Raw genomic sequence first — 18,895 nt, forward strand, 5'->3', positions numbered from 1 at the left:
CAACACCTTATACAATTGCAGCATAACCTCCCTAGTCTTGAACTCCATCCCTCTAGCAATGAAAGACAAAACTCGATTAGCCTTCTTAATCACCTGTTGCACCTGCACACCAACTTTTTGCGACTCGTGCACCAGCACACCCAGGTCCCTCTGCACAGCAGCATGTTTTAACATCTTACCGTTTAAATAATAATCCATTCTGCTGTTATTCCTCCCAAAATGGATGGCCTCACACTTGGCAACATTGAATTCCATCTGCCAGACCCTAGCCCATTCACCTAACCTATCCAAATCCTTCTGCAGACCTCCGGTATCCTCTGCTCTTTTTGCTTTACCACTCATCTTAGTGTCGTCTGCAAACTTTGACACATTGCACTTGGTCCCCTACTCCAAATCGTCTATGTAAAGTGTGAACAACTGCGGGCCCAACACTGATCCTTGAGGGACCCCACTAGTTACAGGTTGCCAACCAGAGAAACACCCATTTATCCCCACTCTCTGCTTTCTGTTAGTTAACCAATCCTCTACCCATGCTACCACTCTACCCTCAATGCCATGCATCTTTAGTTTATGCAGCAACCTTTTGTGTTGGCAAGATTCTAGAATCCATCGTTAAGGATGAGATTTCTAAACTCTTGGAAGTGCAGGGTCGGATTAGGACAAGTCAGCATGGATTTAGTAAGGGGAGGTCGTGCCTGACAAACCTGTTAGAGTTCTTTGAAGAGATAACAAATAGGTTAGACCAAGGAGAGCCAATGGATGTTATCTATCTTGACTTCCAAAAGACCTTTGATAAGGTGCCTCACGGGAGACTGCTGAGTAAAATAAGGGCCCATGGTATTCGAGGCAAGGTACTAACATGGATTGACGATTGGCTGTCAGGCAGAGGGCAGAGAGTTGGGATAAAAGGTTCTTTTTCGGAATGGCAACCGGTGACGAATGGTGTCCCGCAGGGTTCAGTGTTAGGGCCACAGCTGTTTTCTTTATATATTAACGATCTAGATGACGGGACTGGGGGCATTCTGGCCAAGTTTGCTGATGATACAAAAATAGGTGGAGGGGCAGGTAGTATGGAGGAGGTGGGGAGGCTGCAGAAAGATTTAGACAGTTTAGGAGAGTGGCCCAAGAAATGGCTGATGAAATTCAACGTGGGCAAGTGCGAGATCTTGCACTTTGGAAAAAAGAATAGAGGCATGGACTATTTTCTAAACGGTGACAAAATTCATAATGCTGAAGTGCAAAGGGACTTGTGAGTCCTAGTCCAGGATGGTCTAAAGGTAAACTTGCAGGTTGAGTCCGTAATTAAGAAAGCAAATGCAATGTTGTCATTCATCTCAAGAGGCTTGGAATATAAAAGCAGGGGTGTACTTCTGAAGCTTTATAAAGCATTAGTTAGGCCCCATTTAGAATATTGTGAGCAATTTTGGGCCCCACACCTCAGGAAGGACATACTGGCACTGGAGCGGGTCCAGCGGAGATTCACACGGATGATCCCAGGAATGGTAGGCCTAACATACGATGAACGTCTGTGGATCCTGGGATGATATTCATTGGAGTTTAGGAGGTTGAGGGGAGATCTAATAGAAACGTACAAGATAATGGGCGGGATTCTCCACCCCCACGCCGTCGTGAACGCCGTCGAGGTTCACGACGGCGCGGAACGGCCCCGGTCCCGACCGATTCAGGCCCTCACAATGGGCCAGTATCGGGGCCACGTCATCTACCCGCGCCAGGCCTTGTCGCCCGTGTAAAAGCGGCGCCGCACAGATGACGCGGCCGGCGCCGCATAACGGACGTCATCCGCGCATGCGTGGTTGCCGTCCTGTCCAAATCCGCCCCGCAAGAAGATGGGGGACGGATCTTGCGGGGCCGCGGAAGAAAGGAGGTCCTCCTTCAGAGAGGACGGCCCAACGATCGGTGGGCACCGATCGCGGGCCACCCCACATTGCAGGTGAAGCCTGGTGCAGGATCCCCCCTCGCCCCCCGCCGTTTTGGCCTGGCCGCTCGGCCCATCCGGGCCTCAGAATCACGGGGGTGCCGGAGAATCGCCATTTTGGGTGTCTCCGGCGATTCTCCAGCCTGCGGCCCGCGAAGCTCGACCGGGCCGTTCCCGCCTCTTGGGAGAATCGCGGGAGGGCGTCGGACCGGCGTCCCCGGAAATTCTGGCGGACCAGGCGATTCTCCCAACCGGTGTGGGAGTGGAGAATCGCGCCCCATGAATGGCTTAGATAGGGTGGACGTAGGGAAGTTGTTTCCATTAGCAGGGGAGACTAGGACCCGGGGGCACAGCCTTAGAATAAAAGGGAGTCACTTTAGAACAGAGATGAGGAGAAATGTCTTCAGCCAGAGAGTGGTGGGCCTGTGGAATTCATTGCCACAGAGGGCGGTGGAGGCCGGGACGTTGAGTGTCTTTAAGACAGAAGTTGATAAATTCTTGATTTCTCGAGGAATTAAGGGCTATGGAGAGAGAGCGGGTAAATGGAGTTGAAATCAGCCATGATTGAATGGTGGAGTAGACTCGACGGGCCGAGTGGCCTTACTTCCCTATGTCTTATGGTCTTATAGACTTTTTCATTTTGAGTAGGGCGCTAATCCCGAAAGTGGAGGGAACGGAATATTCGGCCATAGCCATCTCGGACCATGCCCCGCATTGGGTGGAGCTGGAGTTGGGGGAGGAGAGGGACCAGCGCCCGCTGTGGCGCCTCGATGTGGGACTGTTGGCGGATGAGGGGATGTGCGGGCGGGTGGGGGGGTGTATTGAAAGATACTTGGAGGCCAACGACAACGGGGAGGTGCAGGTGGGGGTAGTCTGGTGGGGGTAGTTGAATGCGGTGGTCAGGGGAGAGCTAATCTCCATTAGGGCCCACAGGGAGAAGAGAGAGAGGAGGGAGAGGTTGGTGGGGGAGATTTTAAGGGTGGACAGGAGGTATGCAGAGGCCCCTGAGGAGGGGCTACTTAGGGAGCGACGGAACCTCCAGACGGAGTTCTACCTGTTGACCGCGGGGAAAGCAGAGGCACAGTGGAGGAAAGCGCAGGGGGCGACGTATGAGTATGGGGAGAAGGCGAGTCGGATGCTGGCACACCAGCTTCGTAAGAGGGAGGCAGCGAGGGAGATTGGTGGAGTTAGGGATAGAGGGGGAAATACGGTGCGGAGTGCGGTGAGAATAAACAAGGTATTTAAGGACTTCTGTGTGGATCTGTACAGGTCTGAGCCCCCAGCGGGGGAGGAGGGGATGCGACGATTCCTAGATCAGCTGAGGTTCCCGAGGGTATAAACTCAACGTAGGGAAGAGTGAGCTCTTTGTGGTGCATTCAGGGGACCAGGAAAGGGGGATAGACGAGCTACCGCTGAAGAGGGCGGAAGGAGCTTTCGGTACCTGGGGATCCAAGTAGCTAGGAGTTGGGGTGCCCTGCACAAGCTCAATTTGACGCGGTTGGTGGAGCAGATGGAGGAGGATTTTAAAAGATGGGATATGCTGCCACTCTCACTAGCGGGTAAGGTGCAGCCAGTCAAAATGTCGGTCCTCCCGAGGTTTCTCTTTGTGTTCCAGTGCCTTCCCATTATGATCCCCAAGGCCTTTTTCAAACGGGTAAGCAGGAACATCATGGGATTTATTTGGGTTTCTGGAGCGTAGCAGGGACGGGGGGGGGGGGGGGCTGGTGCTGCCGAATTTGTGCGGCTATTATTGGGCAGCCAATGTGGCGATGATCCGTAAGTGGGTAATGGAGGGAGAGGGGGCAGCGTGGAAGAGGCTAGAGATGGCATCCTGTGTGGGTATGAGCCTGAGGGCGCTGGTGACGGCACCGCTGCCGCTCTCGCCGACAAGGTATACCACTAGTCCGGTGATGGTGGCGACGCTGAAGATCTGGGGGCAGTGGAGGCGACACAGGGGTGAGGTGGGAGCCTCGGTTTGGTCCCCGATTCGGGAGAATCATCGGTTCGTCCCGGGAAGGATGGATGGGGGGTTTCGGAGCTGGCATCGGGCAGGGATTAGAAGAATGGGGGACCTGTTTATCGATGGGACGTTTGCGAGCCTAGGGGCGCTGGAGGAGAAGTTTGGGCTACCCCCGGGAAGCGCTTCCAAGTACATGCAAGTGAGGGCGTTTGTGAGGCGGCAGGTGAGGGAATTCCCGCTGCTTCCAGCACGTGGGATTCAGGACAGGGTGATTTCGGATGTATGGGTTGGAGAAGGCAAGGTTTCGGCGATTTACCAGGAGATGAAGGAAGACGAGGTGGCCTCGGTGGAGGAGTTAAAGGGCAAGTGGGAGGAGGAGCTTGGGGAGGAGATAGATGAGGGTCTGTGGGCTGATGCCATGAGTAGGGTTAATTCTTACTCCTCTTGTGCCAGGCTCAGCCTAATACAGTTCAAAGTTACTCACAGAGCGCATATGACAGGGGTGAGGTTGAGTAGGTTCTTTGGGGTGGAGGACAGATGTGGGAGGTGCTCGGGGAGTCTGGCAAATCACGTCCATATGTTCTGGTTGTGCCCGGCACTGGATGGGTTTTGGAGGGTGTGGTAATACCAGGTATTGCGGTACCAGAGAGAGAAATGACCATTGGCTAGACCGCGGGGTCTACCATTGGGCAATGTACATAGCCCCGCCCTGAGAGGCGGGGTATAAGAACCAATGCTATCCCAGCAGCCTTCACTTCTGTAACTTTGCTGCTGGGTAAAGTTCTATCTGATTAAAGCTGAATCGATATGACTCCTCGTGGACTCAAGAGTATTGATTGTGTATCAATTTAATCAGATAAGTACTTTGAAGGATGGATCTCCGCATCAAGCTGACGTGCCTTCAGCTCAGCCCTCACGCAGAAAACTCTGCCGCATTGGCTGGCATGCTTCCAGAGCTACCTCGAGACGGCTGCCGACACCCCCACGGAAAGGCAGAAAATGCACCCCCTACGCTCGGGGGTCAGCCCGGTCTACCCCCTGATTGAAGGGACAGCGAACTATGATAAAGCCATGGAACTGCTGGAAGGACACAACCTTCGTCCACTTAATCAGGTCTACGCCCGTCACCTGCTGGCAACGAGACAGCAGAGCCCAGATGGGATGCTAGAAGATTTCTACCGGGCACTGATCGTGCTGGGCCAAAGCTGCGGCTGCCCAGTGGTGACGGCGAACGAGCACTCCACACTTTTAATTCGAGACGCTTTCGTGGCAGGTATGATCTCGCCCTACATTCGCCAAAGGCTACTCGAAATGGGCACGCTGGGCCTCACCGAGGCCCGGGCCCTGGCAGGGTCCATGGACGTGGCGTACAAAAACGCCCTTGCGTACGCCCCCACGGGCACCGCGCCCCCCCTGGGCTGCATGGCACCCCGCCGTGGCAGCCCCCCAGACTTACCCGCTAACTCCGCAGGCCTGCGCGGCAAGGCGCCCCGCTACCGCCGCTGGCCAACGCTGCTTCTTCTGCGGCCAGGCGAATCACCCGCGCGCGCGCTGCCCGGCCCGCACCGTCACCTGCAAAGGGTGCAGCAAGAAAGACCACTATGCCGCGGTCTGTCTCGCCCGCGCGGTGAACGCGGTATCCAATGACTACCCTCAGCCGTTCTTCCAGCCGCCCGCTGCGCAACCACAGCCGTTCTTCCAAGTCCCGACCGTCCCAGGCCCACCGCTGCACTCCCTTTTCCCAGCCCCGCCGGCCCAACGCGCACCGCAGCCTTTGCCCCGCCAGGCACTGTCGCAGCCGCGGCCATTCTTCCCCCCAGCAACCATGCTGGAGGAGTGCGCGCAGCCATTTTGTCCCTCGCCGGTCCAATCGTCGGGGTCTCTGTCCCCGAACTCCATGGGCGATCCCTGGCCGGCGCCATCTTGGATGGGGCCTCAAGCCCCCAGCACGGCTGGCTACGCGCTGCCGGACCAAAACCCTTTGTTGCAGCTGGCCTCCGCCTCGCGGGAGCAGAGAGCGCCGCCAGTTTGCCCCTCCCCGCCGCCATCTTCGGAGTCCCCGGACTCCACGTGCGATCCATGGCCGGCGCCATCTTGGATGGGGCCTCAAGCCCCCAGCATGGCTGGCTACGTGCTGCCCGACCAAAACCCTTTGTTGCAGCTGGCCTCCGCCTCGCGGGAGCAGAGTGCGCCGCCATTTTGTCCCTCCCCGCCGCCATTTTGTTCCTCCCGCCGCCATCTTCGGAGTCCCCAGGCTCCATGTGCGATCCATGGACGGCGCCATCCTGGATGGGGCCTCAAGCACCCAACACGGCTGACGATGCGCTGCCCGATCTTCACTCCTTGCTACAGCTGGCCTCCATTAATCTAGACCAGAGTCAGCCCCGAACTCGAGCAAAGGCCACCACGACGATCGCCATCAATGGCCACGTGACGTCATGCCTCATCGACTCCGGGAGCACGGAGAGCTTCGTCCACCCCGAAGGCGCGGTAAGGCGCTGTTCTCTGGTCACCTATCCCACCCAACAAAGGATCTCCCTGGCCTCCGGGTCACACGCAGTGGAGATAAAAGGGTTCTGCCTCGCGAACCTCACCGTCCAAGGCAGGGAATTCCGCAATTTCCGCCTATACGTGCTGCCACACCTCTGCGCAGCCACCCTTCTGGGACTGGATTTCCAGTGCCACCTACAAAGCCTGACCTTTAAATTCGGCGGCCCTATACCCCCCCTTACTGTCTGCGGCCTCGCGACCCTTAAGGTCGACCCGCCTTCCCTGTTTGCGAACCTCACCCCAGATTGCAAACCCGTCGCCACCAGGAGCAGACGGTACAGTGCCCAGGACCGGACCTTCATCAGGTCCGAGGTCCAAAGGCTGCTGAAGGAAGGGGTCATCGAAGCGAGCAACAGCCCCTGGAGGGCTCAAGTAGTGGTGGTAAAGACCGGGGAGAAACATAGGATGGTCATCGACTATAGCCAGACCATCAACCGGTTTACGCAACTTGACGCGTACCCCCTCCCCCGTATTGCCGACCTGGTAAACAGGATCGCGCAATACAAGGTCTTCTCCACGGTGGATCTCAAGTCTGCCTACCACCAGCTACCCCTCCGTAATGGCGACCGCCAGTACACTGCCTTCGAAGCAGATGGGCGGCTCTATCAATTTTTAAGAGTTCCCTTTGGTGTCACAAACGGGGTCTCAGTCTTCCAGCGTGAGATGGACTGAATGGTTGACCGGTACGGCTTACACGCAACGTTCCCGTATCTTGACAACGTCACCATCTGCGGCCATGACCAGCAGGACCACGACACCAACCTCCGTAAATTTCTCCAGACCGCGCACCTCCTGAATCTGACCTACAATAAGGAGAAATGCGTGTTTAGCACCGACCGTCTAGCCATCCTAGGCTACGTAGTGCGAAATGGAGTCATAGGCCCCGACCCTGAGCGCATGCGCCCCTCATGGAGTTCCCCCTCCCTCACTGCCCCAAGGCCCTAAAGCGCTGCCTCGGCTTCTTCAGCTACTATGCACAATGGGTCCCTAATTACGCAGACAAGGCTCGACCCCTGATCCAGTCCACAACCTTCCCCCTGTTGACGGAGGCCCGCCAGGCCTTTTGCCGCATCAAAGCGGACATCGCAAAAGCCACGATGCGCGCCATCGATGAGTCCCTCCCCTTCCAGGTCGAGAGCGACGCACCTGATGTAGCTCTGGCCGCCACCCGCAACCAAGCGGGCAGGCCCGTGGCCTTCTTCTCCCGCACTCTCCATGCCTCCGAAATTCGCCACTCCTCGGACGAAAAGGAGGCCCAGGCCATAGTGGCAGCTGTGCGGCACTGGAGGCATTACCTGGCCGGCAGGAGATTCACTCTCCTCATGGACCAATGGTCGGTGGCCTTCATGTTCAATAATGCACAGCGGGGCAAGATTAAGAACGAAAAGATCTTGCGGTGGAGGATCGAACTCTCCACCTTCAATTACGAGATCTTGTATCGTCCCGTGAAGCCTCCTGAACGAGCCTCCTGATGCCCTATCCCGCGGCACTTGTGCCACCGCACAAGTAGACCGCCTCCGAGCCCTCCACGAGGACCTCAGCCACCCGGGAGTCACCCGGTACTTCCATTTTGTTAAGTCCCGGAACCTGCCTTACTCCATCGAGGAGATCAGGACAGTCACCAGGGACTGCCAAATCTGCGCGGAGTGCAAGCCGCACTTCTACCGACCAGAGAGAGCGCATCTGATAAAGGCTTCCCGTCCCTTTGAACGCCTCAGCATGGACTTCAAAGGCCCCCTCCCCTCCACCGACCGCAACACGTATTTCCTGAACATGATTGATGAGTACTCCCGGTTCCCATTCGCCATCCCCTGCCCGGACATGACCATAACCACCGTCATCAAGACACTCCAAACTATTTTTACACTGTTCGGTTTCCCCGCATACATCCACAGTGATAGGGGGTCCTCCTTTATGAGCGACGAGCTGCGCCAGTTCCTGCTTAGCAAAGGCATCGCCTCGAGCAGGACGACCAGCTGTAACCCCCGGGGAAACGGGCAGGTAGAAAGGGAGAACGGAACGGTCTGGAAGACCGTCCTGCTGGCCCTTCGGTCCAGGAATCTCCCAGTCTCCCGCTGGCAAGAAGTCCTCCCAGTGGCCCTTCACTCCATTCGGTCACTGCTATGTACTACCACGAACCAGACACCTCATGAACGTCTCCTTGTTTTCCCCAGGAAGTCCTCCTCGGGACCTCGCTCCCAACCTGGCTAGCGACACCCGGACCCGTCCTGCTGCGGAAACATGCGAGGGCGCACAAGTCGGACCCGCTGGTCGAAAGGGTCCACCTGCTGCATGCCAACCCCCAGGACGCCTATGTAGCGTTCCCCGACAGACGCCAAGATAAGGTCTCCCTCCGGGACCTGGCGCCCGCCGGAGCCCCACGCGCGCCCGAGCCACTGCCCCCCCCCCCCCCACCGCACCTGACCGGAGGGTCAGTACAGCCGCCAGAACCCCGACCCAGAGCCGAGCAGGCACCGGCGCCCCCTACAGGCACCCCTTCCTTCTGCCCATTTTTCGACCTTACAGCGCCGCCTAGGGGTGACGAAACTGCCTGGGAGGAAGACACCACGTTCCCGGAGTCACTACCGCCGGGGCCCTCACCAGGATCGCCGCCGAAACTTAGACACTCCAGTAGGACGACCAGGCCGCCCGATCGTCTGATTGCAGCACCATGAAGAAAATTAACAACGCAAGAACTTTCTCTGCAACCTTCGATACCATGGTACCTGCAATACCTGGTCCTGCCATGAAAAGGCGACAGTAATACTGGCCATCACCCCGCTGGCTCTTTTTTAACAGGGGGTGAATGTGGTAATACCAGGTATTGCGGTACCAGAGAGAGGAATGACCATTGGCTAGACCGCGGGGTCTACCATTGGGCAATGTACATAGCCCCGCCCTGAGAGGCGGGGTATAAGAACCAATGCCATCCCAGCAGCCTTCACTTCTGTAACTTTGCTGCTGGGTACAGTTCTATCTGATTAAAGCTGAATTGATATAACTCCACGTGGACTCAAGAGTATTGATTGTATATCAGATGGGTTTTGCGAGGACGATGTCCAAGGTGGTGAACGCCCGGGTCAAGCCGAGCTGGGAATTGGCATTATTTGGGGTATCGGACGAGCCGGGAGTGCAGGATGCGAGAGAGGCTGGTATTCTGGCCTTTGTGTCCCTGGTAGCCCGGCGGAGGATTTTGCTACTATGGCAAGATGCGAAGCCCCCTAGTGTGGAAGCTTGGATCAATGACATGGCAGGGTTCATCAAGCTGGAGAGGATAGAGTTTGCCTTGTGAGGGTCTGTGCAAGGGTTCTTCAGGCGGTGGCAACCGTTCCTAGACTATCTCGCGGAGCGTTAGGAGGAGGTCAGCAGCAGCAGCCCAGGATCGAGGGAGAGGAGGAGGGGGAGAGGGGGGGGGGATTGGGTGGCGTTTGGGTGAAGGTGATTTTTCCCCCTATTTGTGCTTTTAATTGTTATATGGGGGTTATTGTATATGGGGGAAATCCAATGTATAATTTCTGATGTTCTTGTTTCTTTCTTCTTGTGGGGGGGGGGTTGAAAATTTGTTGAAAAATTTGAATTAATATATATTTTAAAAAACTCTGTGTCTGTAACTCTGTGTCTGTAACTCTGTGTCTGTAACTCTGTGTCTGTAACTCTGTGTCTGTAACTCTCTCTCTGTAACTCTCTCTCTGTAACTCTCTCTCTGTAACTCTCTCTCTGTAACTCTGTGTAACTCTCTCTCTGTTACTCTGTGTAACTCTCTCTCTGTAATTCTGTGCAACTCTCTCTGTAACGCTGTGTAACTCTCTGTCTGTAACTCTGTGTAACTCTCTCTCTGTAACTCTCTCTCTGTAACTCTGTGTAACTCTTTATCTGTAACTCCTGTGTAACTATCTCTCTGTAACTCTGTGTAACTCTCTCTCTGTAACTCTGTGTAACTCTCTCTCTCTGTAACTCTGTGTAACTCTCTCTCTCTGTAACTCTGTGTAACTCTCTCTGTAACTCTGTGTAACTCTCTCTCTGTAACTCTGTGGAACTCTCTCTCTGTAACTCTCTGTAACTCTGTGTAACTCTGTAACTCTCTCTCTGCAAGTCTGTGTAACTCTCTCTCTGTAATTCTGTGTAACTGTCTCTCTGTAACTCTGTGTAACTCTCTCGCTGTAACTCTGTGTAACTCTCTCTCTGTAATTCTGCGTAACTCTCTGTGTAACTCTGTGTAACTCTGTGTAACTCTCTCTCTGTAACTCTCTCTCTGTAACTCTGTGTAACTCTCTCTCTGTAACGCTGTGTAACTCTCTCTCTGTAACTCTGTGTAACTCTCTCTCTGTAACTCTGTGTAACTCTCTCTCTGTAACTCTGTGTAACTCTGTGTAGCTCTGTGTAACTCTCTCTGTAACTCTATGTAACTCTCTCTCTGTAACTCTGTGTAACTCTGTGTAGCTCTCTGTAACTCTCTCTCTGTAACTCTGTGTAACTCTCTCTCTGTAACTCTGTGTAACTCTCTCTCTGTAACTCTGTGTAACTCTCTCTCTGTAACTCTGTGTAACTCTCTCTCTGTAACTCTGTGTAACTCTCTCCCTGTAACTCTGTGTAACTCTCTCTCTGTAACTCTGTGTAACTCTCTCTCTGTAACTCTGTGTAACTCTCTCTCTGTAACTCTGTAACTCTCTCTCTGTAACTCTGTGTAACTCTCTCTCTGTAACTCTGTGTAACTCTGTGTAACACTCTCTCTGTAACTCTGTGTAACTCTCTCTCTGTAACTCTGTGTAACTCTCTCTCTGTCATTCTGTGTAACTCTCTCTCTGTCACTCTGTGTAACTCTCTCTCTGTCACTCTGTGTAACTCTCTCTCTGTAATTCTGTGTAACTCTGTGTAACTCTCTCTCTGTAACTCTCTCTCTGTAACTCTGTGTCACTCTCTCTCTCTAATTCTGTGTAACTCTCTCTGTAACTCTGTGTAAGTCGCTCTAACTCTCTGTAACTCTGTGTAACTCTCTCTCTGTAAGTCTGTGTAACTCTCTCTCTGTAACTCTGTAATACTCTCTCTCTGTAACTCTCTCTCTGTAACTCTGTGTAACTCTCTCTCTGTAACTCTGTGTAACTCTCTCTCTGTCACTCTGTGTAACTCTCTCTCTGTCACTCTGTGTAACTCTCTCTCTGTCACTCTGTGTAACTCTCTCTCTGTAACTCTGTGTAACTCTCTCTCTGTAATTCTGTGTAACTCTCTCTGTAACTCTGTGTCACTCTCTCTCTGTAACTCTGTGTAACTCTCTCTCTCTAATTCTGTGTAACTCTCTCTGTAACTCTGTGTAATTCTGTGTAACTCTCTGTAACTCTGTGTAACTCTCTCTCTGTAACTCTGTGTAACTCTCTTTCTGTAACTCTGTGTAACTCTCTCTCTGTAACTCTCTGTAAATCTCTCTGTAACTCTGTGTAATTCTCTCTCTGTAACTCTGTGTATCTTTCTCTCTGTAATTCTGTGTAACTCTCTCTGTAACTCTCTGTAAGTCGCTGTAACTCTCTGTAACTCTGTGTAACTCTCTCTCTTTAACTCTGTGTAAATCTCTCTCTGTAACTCTGTGTAACTCTCTCTCTGTAACTCTGTAACTCTCTCTCTGTAACTCTGTGTAACTCTCTCTCTGTAATTCTGTGCAACTCTCTCTCTGTAATTCTGTGTAACTATCTCTGTAACTCTGTAACTCTCTCTCTGTAACTCTGCGTAACTCTCTCTGTGTAACACTCTCTCTGTAACTCTGTGTAACTCTCTCTCTGTAACTCTGTGTAACTCTCTCTCTGTCACTCTGTGTAACTCTCTCTCTGTAACTCTGTGTAACTCTCTCTCTGTAACTCTGTGTAACTCTGTGTAACTCTGTGTAATTCTGTGTAACTCTCTGTAACTCTGTGTAACTCTCTTTCTGTAACTCTGTGTAACTCTCTTTCTGTAACTCTGTGTAACTCTCTCTCTGTAACTCTGTGTAACTCTCTCTCTGTAACTCTGTGTAACTCTCTCTCTGTAACTCTGTGTAACTCTCTCTGTGTAACACTCTCTCTGTAACTCTGTGTAACTCTCTCTCTGTCACTCTGTGTAACTCTCTCTCTGTAATTCTGTGTAACTCTGTGTAACTCTCTCTCTGTAACTCTGTGTCACTCTCTCTCTCTAATTCTGTGTAACTCTCTCTGTAACTCTGTGTAAGTCGCTCTAACTCTCTGTAACTCTGTGTAACTCTCTCTCTGTAAGTCTGTGTAACTCTCTCTCTGTAACTCTGTAATACTCTCTCTCTGTAACTCTCTCTCTGTAACTCTGTGTAACTCTCTCTCTGTAACTCTGTGTAACTCTCTCTCTGTCACTCTGTGTAACTCTCTCTCTGTCACTCTGTGTAACTCTCTCTCTGTCACTCTGTGTAACTCTCTCTCTGTAACTCTGTGTAACTCTCTCTCTGTAATTCTGTGTAACTCTCTCTGTAACTCTGTGTAATTCTGTGTAACTCTCTGTAACTCTGTGTAACTCTCTCTCTGTAACTCTGTGTAACTCTCTTTCTGTAACTCTGTGTAACTCTCTCTCTGTAACTCTCTGTAAATCTCTCTGTAACTCTGTGTAATTCTCTCTCTGTAACTCTGTGTAACTCTCTCTCTGTAACTCTGCGTAACTCTCTCTGTGTAACACTCTCTCTGTAACTCTGTGTAACTCTCTCTCTGTAACTCTGTGTAACTCTCTCTCTGTCACTCTGTGTAACTCTCTCTCTGTCACTCTGTGTAACTCTCTCTCTGTAACTCTGTGTAACTCTGTGTAACTCTGTGTAACTCTGTGTAATTCTGTGTAACTCTCTGTAACTCTCTCTGTAACTCTGTAACTCTCTCTCTGTAACTCTGTGTAACTCTCTCTCTTTAACTCTGTGTAAATCTCTCTCTGTAACTCTGAGTAACTCTCTCTGTAGCTCTGTGTAACTCTCTCTCTGTAACTCTCTGTAACTCTCTCTCTGTAACTCTGTGTAACTCTCTCTCTGTAACTCTGTGTAACTCTCTCTCTGTAACTCTGTGTAACTCTCTCTCTGTAATTCTGTGTAACTCTCTCTCTGTAACTCTGTGTAACTCTCTCTCTGTAACTCTGAGTAACTCTCTCTGTAGCTCTGTGTAACTCTGTCCTGTAACTCTGTGTAACTCTCTGTAATTCTGTGTAACTCTCTCTGTAACTCTGTGTAACTCTCTCTCTGTAGCTCTGTGTAACTCTCTCTCTGTAACTCTGTGTAACTCTCTCTCTGTCACTCTGTGTATCTCTCTCTCTGTCACTCTGTGTGACTCTCTCTCTGTAACACTGCGTAACTCTCTCCATGTAACTCTGTGAAACTCTCTCTCTGTAATGCTGTGTAACTCTTTATCTGTAACTCCTGTGTAACTCTCTCTCTATAATTCTGTGTAACTCTCTCTCTCTCTGTAACTCTCTCTCTGTAACTCTGTGTAACTCTCTCTCTGTAACTCTGTGGAACTCTCTCTCTGTAACTCTGTGGAACTCTCTCTCTGTAACTATGTGTAACTCTCTCTCTGTAACTCTGTGTAACTCTCTCTCTGTAACTCTGTGTAACTCTGTGTAACTCTCTCTCTGTAATTCTGTGTAACTCTCTCTCTGTAACTCTGTGTAACTCTCTCTGTAACTCTGTGTAACTCTCCCTCTGTAACGCTGTGTAACTCTCTCTCTGTAAGTCTGTGTAACTCTCTCTCTGTCACTCTGTGTGACTCTCTCTCTGTAACTCTGTGTAACTCTCTCCATGTAACTCTGTGAAACTCTCTCTCTGTAACGCTGTGTAACTCTTTATCTGTAACTCCTGTGTAACTCTCTCTCTGTAACTCTCTGTAACTCTCTGTAACTCTCTCTCTGTAACTCTCTGTAACTCTCTCTGTGTAACTCTCTGTAACTCTCTCTCTCTCTGTAACTCTCTCTCTGTAACTCTGTGTAAATCTCTCTCTGTAACTCTGTGTAACTCTCTTTCTGTAACTCTGTGTAACTCTCTCTGTAACTCTGTGTAATTCTGTGTAACTCTCTGTAACTCTGTGTAACTCTCTCTCTGTAACTCTGTGTAACTCTCTTTCTGTAACTCTGTGTAACTCTCTCTCTGTAACTCTCGGTAAATCTCTCTGTAACTCTGTGTAATTCTCTCTCTGTAACTCTGTGTAACTCTCTCTCTGTAACTCTGCGTAACTCTCTCTGTGTAACACTCTCTCTGTAACTCTGTGTAACTCTCTCTCTGTAACTCTGTGTAACTCTCTCTCTGTCACTCTGTGTAACTCTCTCTCTGTCACTCTGTGTAACTCTCTCTCTGTAACTCTGTGTAACTCTGTGTAACTCTGTGTAACTCTGTGTAATTCTGTGTAACTCTCTGTAACTCTCTCTGTAACTCTGTAACTCTCTCTCTGTAACTCTGTGTAACTCTCTCTCTTTAACTCTGTGTAAATCTCTCTCTGTAACTCTGAGTAACTCTCTCTGTAGCTCTGTGTAACTCTCTCTCTGTAACTCTCTGTAACTCTCTCTCTGTAACTCTGTGTAACTCTCTCTCTGTAACTCTGTGTAACTCTCTCTCTGTAACTCTGTGTAACTCTCTCTCTGTAATTCTGTGTAACTCTCTCTCTGTAACTCTGTGTAACTCTCTCTCTGTAACTCTGAGTAACTCTCTCTGTAGCTCTGTGTAACTCTGTCCTGTAACTCTGTGTAACTCTCTGTAATTCTGTGTAACTCTCTCTGTAACTCTGTGTAACTCTCTCTCTGTAGCTCTGTGTAACTCTCTCTCTGTAACTCTGTGTAACTCTCTCTCTGTCACTCTGTGTATCTCTCTCTCTGTCACTCTGTGTGACTCTCTCTCTGTAACACTGCGTAACTCTCTCCATGTAACTCTGTGAAACTCTCTCTCTGTAATGCTGTGTAACTCTTTATCTGTAACTCCTGTGTAACTCTCTCTCTATAATTCTGTGTAACTCTCTCTCTCTCTGTAACTCTCTCTCTGTAACTCTGTGTAACTCTCTCTCTGTAACTCTGTGGAACTCTCTCTCTGTAACTCTGTGGAACTCTCTCTCTGTAACTATGTGTAACTCTCTCTCTGTAACTCTGTGTAACTCTCTCTCTGTAACTCTGTGTAACTCTGTGTAACTCTCTCTCTGTAATTCTGTGTAACTCTCTCTCTGTAACTCTGTGTAACTCTCTCTGTAACTCTGTGTAACTCTCCCTCTGTAACGCTGTGTAACTCTCTCTCTGTAAGTCTGTGTAACTCTCTCTCTGTCACTCTGTGTGACTCTCTCTCTGTAACTCTGTGTAACTCTCTCCATGTAACTCTGTGAAACTCTCTCTCTGTAACGCTGTGTAACTCTTTATCTGTAACTCCTGTGTAACTCTCTCTCTGTAACTCTCTGTAACTCTCTGTAACTCTCTCTCTGTAACTCTCTGTAACTCTCTCTGTGTAACTCTCTGTAACTCTCTCTCTCTCTGTAACTCTCTCTCTGTAACGCTGTGTAACTCTTTATCTGTAACTCCTGTGTAACTCTCTCTCTGTAACTCTCTGTAACTCTCTGTAACTCTCTCTCTGTAACTCTCTGTAACTCTCTCTGTGTAACTCTCTGTAACTCTCTCTCTCTCTGTAACTCTCTCTCTGTAACTCTCTGTAACTCTCTCTGTGTAACTCTCTGTAACTCTCTCTCTCTCTGTAACTCTCTCTCTCTCTCTGTAACTCTCTCTCTGTAACTCTGTGTAAATCTCTCTCTGTAACTCTGTGTAAATCTCTCTCTGTAACTCTGTGGAACTCTCTCTCTGTAACTCTGTGGAACTCTCTCTCTGTAACTCTCTGTAACTCTCTCTGTGTAACTCTCTGTAACTCTCTCTCTGTAACTCTCTCTCTGTAACTCTCTCTGTGTAACTCTGTGGAACTCTCTCTCTGTAGCTCTGTGTAACTCTCTCCTGTAACTCTGTGTAACTCTCTGTAATTCTGTGTAACTCTCTCTGTAACTCTGTGTAACTCTCTCTCTGTAATTCTGTGTAACTCTCTCTCTGTAACTCTGTGTAACTCTCCCTCTGTAACTCTGTGTAACTCTCCCTCTGTAACTCTGTGTAACTCTCTCTCTGTAGCTCTGTGTAACTCTCTCTCTGTAACTCTGTGTAACTGTCTCTCTGTAAGTCTGTGTAACTCTCTCTCTGTCACTCTGTGTGACTCTCTCTCTGTAACTCTGCGTAACTCTCTCCATGTAACTCTGTGAAACTCTCTCTCTGTAACGCTGTGTAACTCTTTATCTGTAACTCCTGTGTAACTCTCTCTCTGTAACTCTGTGTAACTCTCTCTCTGTAACTCTGTGTAACTCTCTCTCTCTCTCTGTAACTCTCTCTGTTTAACTCTGTGTAAATCTCTCTCTGTAACTCTCTGTAACTCTCTCTCTGTAACTCTCTCTCTGTAACTCTCTCTCTGTAACTCTGCGTAACTCTCTCCATGTAACTCTGTGAAACTCTCTCTCTGTAACTCTGTGTAACTCTCTCTCTGTAACTCTGTGTAACTCTCGCTCTGTAAATCTGTGTAACTCTCTCTCTGTAACTCTGTGTAACTCTCTCTCTGTAACTCTGTGTTTCTCTCTCTGTAACTCTGTGTTTCTCTCTCTGTAACTGTGTAACTCTCCCTCTGTAACGCTGTGTAACTCTCTCTGTAACTCTGTGTAACTCTCTCTCTGTAGCTCTGTGTAACTCTCTCTCTGTAGCTCTGTGTAACTCTCTCTCTGTAACTCTGTGTAACTCTCTCTGTGTAACTCTCACTCTGTAACTCTGTGTAACTCTCTCTCTCTAATTCTGTGTAACTCTCTCTCTGTAACTCTGTGTAACTCTCTTTCTGTAACTCTCTGTAAATCTCTCTGTAACTCTGTGTAACTCTCTCTCTGTAACTCTGTGTATCTCTCTCTCTGTAATTCTGTGTAACTCTCTCTGTAACTCTCTGTAAGTCGCTGTAACTCTCTGTAACTCTGTGTAACTCTCTCTCTTTAACTCTGTGTAAATCTCTCTCTGTAACTCTGAGTAACTCTCTCTGTAGCTCTGTTTAACTCTCTCTCTGTAAGTCTGTGTAACTCTCTCTCTGTAACTCTGTAATACTCTCTCTCTGTAACTCTCTCTCTGTAACTCTGTGTAACTCTCTCTCTGTAACTCTGTGGAACTCTCTCTCTGTAACTCTCTGTAACTCTCTCTCTGTAACTCTGTGTAACTCTCTCTCTGTAACTCTGTGTAACTCTCTCTCTGTAACTCTGTGTAACTCTCTCTCTGTAACTCTGTGTAACTCTCTCTCTGTAATTCTGTGTAACTCTCTCTCTGTAACTCTGTGTAACTCTCTCTCTGTAACGCTGTGTAACTCTCTCTCTGTAACTCTGTGTAACTCTCTCTCTGTAACTCTGTGTAACTCTGTGTAACTCTCTCTCTGTATCTGTGTAACTCTCTCTCTGTATCTGTGTAACTCTCTCTCTGTAGCTCTGTGTAACTCTGTCCTGTAACTCTGTGTAACTCTCTGTAATTCTGTGTAACTCTCTCTCTATAATTCTGTGTAACTCTCTCTCTCTCTGTAACTCTCCCACTGTAACTCTGTGTAAATCTCTCTCTGTAACTCTGTGGAACTCTCTCTCTGTAACTCTCTCACTGTAACTCTGTGTAACTCTCTCTCTGTAACTCTGTGTAACTCTCTCTCTGTAACTCTGTGGAACTCTCTCTCTGTAACTCTGTGGAACTCTCTCTCTGTAACTCTGTGTAACTGTGTAACTCTCTCTCTGTAACTCTGTGTAACTCTCTCTCTGTAACTCTGTGTAACTCACTCTCTCTGTAACTCTGTGTAACTCTCTCTCTGTATCTGTGTAACTCTCTCTCTGTAGCTCTGTGTAACTCTCTCCTGTAACTCTGTGTAACTCTCTCTCTGTAACTATGTGTAACTCTCTCTCTGTAATTCTGTGTAACTCTCTCTCTGTAACTCTGTGTAACTCTCTCTCTGTATCTGTGTAACTCTCTCTCTGTAGCTCTGTGTAACTCTCTCCTGTAACTCTGTGTAACTCTCTGTAATTCTGTGTAACTCTCTCTCTGTAGCTCTGTGTAACTCTCTCTGTAGCTCTGTGTAACTCTCTCTCTGTAACTCTGTGTAACTCTCTCTCTGTAAGTCTGTGTAACTCTCTCTCTGTCACTCTGTGTGACTCTCTCTCTGTAACTCTGTGTAACTCTCTCCATGTAACTCTCTCTCTCTCTGTAACTCTCTCTCTGTAACTCTGTGTAAATCTCTCTCTGTAACTCTGTGGAACTCTCTCTCTGTAACTCTCTGTAACTCTCTCTCTGTAACTCTCTGCAACTCTCTCTGTGTAACTCTCTGTAACTCTCTCTCTCTCTGTAACTCTCTCTCTGTAACTCTGTGGAACTCTCTCTCTGTAACTCTGTGGAACTCTCTCTCTGTAACTCTGTGGAAC

General features: G+C 49.6%; 1 protein-coding gene across 2 annotated transcripts in view; it reads left to right on the forward strand.

Annotated features, from left to right (window-relative positions):
• Positions 1–18,895, forward strand: part of gfi1b (growth factor independent 1B transcription repressor) — a 92,116-nt gene that overhangs the window by 12,897 nt on the left and 60,324 nt on the right. The window lies entirely within an intron of this gene.

Source organism: Scyliorhinus torazame, chromosome 22, assembly GCF_047496885.1.
Source record: "Scyliorhinus torazame isolate Kashiwa2021f chromosome 22, sScyTor2.1, whole genome shotgun sequence".
Lineage (NCBI taxonomy): Eukaryota > Metazoa > Chordata > Chondrichthyes > Carcharhiniformes > Scyliorhinidae > Scyliorhinus > Scyliorhinus torazame.